This window comes from Brassica napus (genome assembly GCF_020379485.1).
Source record: "Brassica napus cultivar Da-Ae chromosome A4 unlocalized genomic scaffold, Da-Ae chrA04_Random_9, whole genome shotgun sequence".
In the NCBI taxonomy this organism is placed as follows: domain Eukaryota; kingdom Viridiplantae; phylum Streptophyta; class Magnoliopsida; order Brassicales; family Brassicaceae; genus Brassica; species Brassica napus.
Genome location: NW_026014002.1, coordinates 11330 through 15443, shown reverse-complemented (window position 1 = coordinate 15443; position 4114 = coordinate 11330). Strand labels below are relative to the sequence as shown.

The 4114-nt window shown below is 38.5% G+C and overlaps 1 pseudogene; it reads right to left on the bottom strand.

Moving 5' to 3' along the window:
- Positions 1 to 2088: 2088 nt before the first annotated feature.
- Positions 2089 to 3647, bottom strand: LOC125594196 (annotated as a pseudogene).
- Positions 3648 to 4114: the final 467 nt, after the last annotated feature.

The following is a 4114-nucleotide window of genomic DNA, read 5'->3' as shown; positions in this document are numbered from 1 at the left end:
GCTCCCTAGATAGCGACTTGGTGTCTCGTTGTCTGTCAAAGGTCCGTCTTGTGCCTAAGGGGGATGGCGACTCTGTCTTGTCGAAGCGTGCACGGTGGATAACACGGCTGTGTGGTCATTCTGTCTCTGTGGTTTGCGCTTGCAATCGAAGTTAGGAGTCTCAAGATCTGTCGTCTATGGCTGCTCTTCCTCTTCTCTGGTATTGCTCTCTCCTTGTTCTGTCGGCGTCATTTGCAGGTTCATGTTGCTCTGTCCTAGTGTCTGAGCCTTTAGCATCGCATTGTTTGTTGGTCTTCGTCTCTTGCGTGTGGCTACAAAACGGTGCGCATGAAAGACTAGATACATGTTCTGTGTATTTGGAGTAAGGGTGCGGTGCGAGATCCCGGTGAGTCAGTAGGGTCTAATGTCGTTGTGGCGACTTACTTGAGACCGGTCATCCCAGTGCGTGGTGGTTTCACTTGGACCCCTGCGTAGTCTGTTCTCTTCTTACAGCTGATGCTGATGTTTACGGTCGTTGCTTGCCTCTTTTTCGGCCGTTTTGGTTCTGTGGCCTTTGGGTCCGCGGTCTAGTATAATAGTCTCCGGGGTCGAGCATCTAGGTTTCTGTTACATGAATAAAGCTCGACCTTGCCTTGCGGTGCTCTTGGCCTCGGGTTCTTGCTGCCTTATCGTGCTGTCTTAGCTTTGAAGGCTTCCCGCGAGCTGTTCTTGGCTTAACCTGATCATAAAGAGTGGATCATCGGGGAAGCGAATATTACCGGGTTAGGTCTCTCGGTTTAACTGAGGTTGCTTCTTTTGCGGCAAACGGGAAGTTCCATCTCTGTCTAGGCTGGTGGTTAGCTGCTCGGCTTGTTGTGTCAGTCCCAATATAGGTTAAGAAGATTCTCTGTTTAGGGCATCTCCAATGAGACTCTATTTTTCATCTATAATTTATACTAAAATAGAATAGCTCTATTATAGTGTAATTTTTGCTTCAATGATGTTACCCTATAATAGAGTTAATCTATTATAGAGTGAAATATAGAGGAATGTCACTTTTTCACTCTTAATATAGAGTAAAATATGACATTCTTCTATATTTTACTTTATAATAGGGTAACACCATTCGAGCACTATAATAAAGTTACTCTATTTTAGTGTAAATTATAGAAGAAATTTGAGTAATTTGTTTTGAGTCGGAAAATAACTGGACCAAATTATTTTATTTAAAGTAATTTGGGTTCCATTTAATTTGATTTTAGTTTCAGTTTAAATCACTATGCATTTGTTATGTATTGTTGTAGAACCTACATGGTATGTATCAAACATTTTTCTATTATATGGCAGACGATACTACACGTAGGTGTCAAACATTTTTCTATTAACATTGCTTCGTGTTCAATACATACGGATTTGTGTTAACTTAGAAAAGTAACGGATCAAAACTATTCGAAACCAAAAAACGTTATGATCAATAAAGCAATTATGATAAGTTTAGGGGAGGAATTAGAACCCCTAGCTTGCGACTTTGAGAAACATGACGTGTTAGTATGACCTTGATCGACGTTTCCCATGCCAACTAGTTTAACCTTAGCACATGCCCTAAATATAAAAGGAGCACGTAGGTCTCATCACAACTTCCCATATAACATTTTACCAAAAAAAAACTTCCCATATAACAATATCAAGAACCGACAAATGATGGATGATGATCTACATCATATTTCTTTCGTCTTTACTATAGCATAGTTATTTCAAATCTCTTCAGTCCATGTGCACCCTTCACCGCTAAATTTATGTCATTTTTCTGGTTAAATACAAAATATCAGGTTAGTTAATATGAACCTCCATAGATCTACTCCATGGAATAGAAGATTTCCATGAAAAAAATTGTCATGGAGGTTCAGATTTATGTCATTTCTTACATTTAGCAATGAGATTTTATCATCAGATTCTAAGTTCTCTATTGAATTATATGATAATTAATTTAGTAATAAAATCTTTGTAATATCTAACAAAAATAAATGTTATTTAGGCGTAAGCAGGAACAACAAGAAAGTGATCTATCAATATTCTTTTTGAAAATTCCTCACATGATAATAGAGGGAATTTAATAATAGACGGCAATATCTTATTAGATCAAACGTGAAATAAACATTTCAATGGGACTACAACATGTAGTTATCCTTTTTCTCAAACGTACAAAAAAGTGTAGTAACTTCAGAAACCATATTGTGCATCTGTGTGCACTAAAATTTTATTGGAAACACAAAGGAAATAACAATATAGATTCAGATCAGGTTCACTTATTTTGTTCAGATCCTTAAATGGCTCAGCGAATTGTTCCCATCACGTTTTCTAGCCACATAGTGGTTGGAGGCTTCCGGAGTGGTTTCCCTGTACTTGGGAGGGTTTTCTTCAGACAAAAGCTCTTTAATGGGTCCATATACTCTCGGACTTGTTGAAGGAGGATGCACAAAGAAAGATGCAACCGAAGTGCGTGGCTCTTTACCTCCATTTGCCAAAACTCTATGCTCCACACTCACAAACTTGTCATTCGTTATAAGCTGCAAAAATAAAAAAACACTATGAAGACCTTGTTTTCTTACTAATTATGGACCGTTTGATTATAAGTGTAAACAACAACTTGCCTGTAGTAGATCACCAACGTTAAGGATAAGAGCATTCGGATTAGGAGGAACATCGATCCAGTATCCATCATGGAGAACTTGAAGTCCTCCAATGTGATCTTGAAGAAGTATAGTGATGAAAGATCTGTCTGTATGCTGAGTGGCGCCCAGCGTTAGGTCTGGCTCAGGACACGGCGGGTAACAATGACAGAGCATCAACAAACCTTTTGCACAATCCATTTTTTTGAGGTGGTTAGGCTTCAGCCCTAAGGATTCTGATATGAGCTCAAATATTAACTCCCCAAACATCATCACTCTCTTTGAGTAGTCCAACATGATCTCCCTAAAACACTCAAACATAAAATAAACTCTCAAAACCCATCAAACAAAAACACTAATGAAGTTAGTATTAATTAAAATCAAGAGAAGCCGTGTTCGTACCTACAAATGTCTGGTAAGTCATCGGTTTTTGGAACATCAGGAAACATAAAACAACTTAAGGTATCTCTCCAGCTCGCAGCAGGAGAGTCATAGAGATCAGAGTTAGAGTTATACTTAATCGCTTTGGTTTTTTCACGGCTATAGAACCTTTTCCTCGCTTCTGGATCTTGCGCGTGAAACGCACGGATCCCTTCTTTTATCTTCTCCATGACCTCGAGAGGAATCCATGGTTAATCGCCTGGAAAAAACCGAACTTCTCCATAGCGTCTTTAACCTTCTTAGTCACTTCCTTTCTTGTGACCGTGGACTCGAACACGCCACCTCGGAGATCTATCGTAGGGATAGTCAACGTAGAAGGAGGTTTAGGGTTAGTTACCGTGGCTTGCGGGTTATGGAATATGCGTGGGATTTTTGTGATTCCGGCGTCGACGAGACCCTTCACCCCGATTTTCATCTCGTCGAATGCTTTTACCTCATCCGCACGGTCAAATGTTCCCGCCATTGTGCACTTTGACTCCAACTTTTTTTTTCTGAGTGTTTTATGAAAGGAAATGGAGAAACTTGTGTTGTGTTTTGATCGAGTGACCTAGCTCTGTCTCTATATATAAGGAGGGAAAACTGGCGAAGACATGAAATAGATGCCAAAGAGAAGGACGGGTCGTGTAATTAATCCATTCAGCGGCGTGCCAATACATAAAAAGATAATATAAAAAATGGTTTAGAAGTCTGTCTAATAATATTTTTAAACAACTTTAAAAAAAAATAAAAAATCCAGTCTATTGTCTTAAAAATCGGTTTTGGCGATCGTCTAATCACCAATTTCATATAAAGAACCTAATTACCATCTAATGATTTTTTAAACATTGATAAAAACCAAGCGAAACACAATGTGTTCTTAATAAATCCCCTTTTCAATAAAAAATCGAAATTGACATATCATCTTAAAAAGAAACAAACAATTCGAACATTGCTGACAATACAGTTTTCATGGTAAGTTTAAATAATTTTTAGCATACATTTGCCGCATCATCAATCTGAAATTTGAGAAAATGATGTGAAAAGAT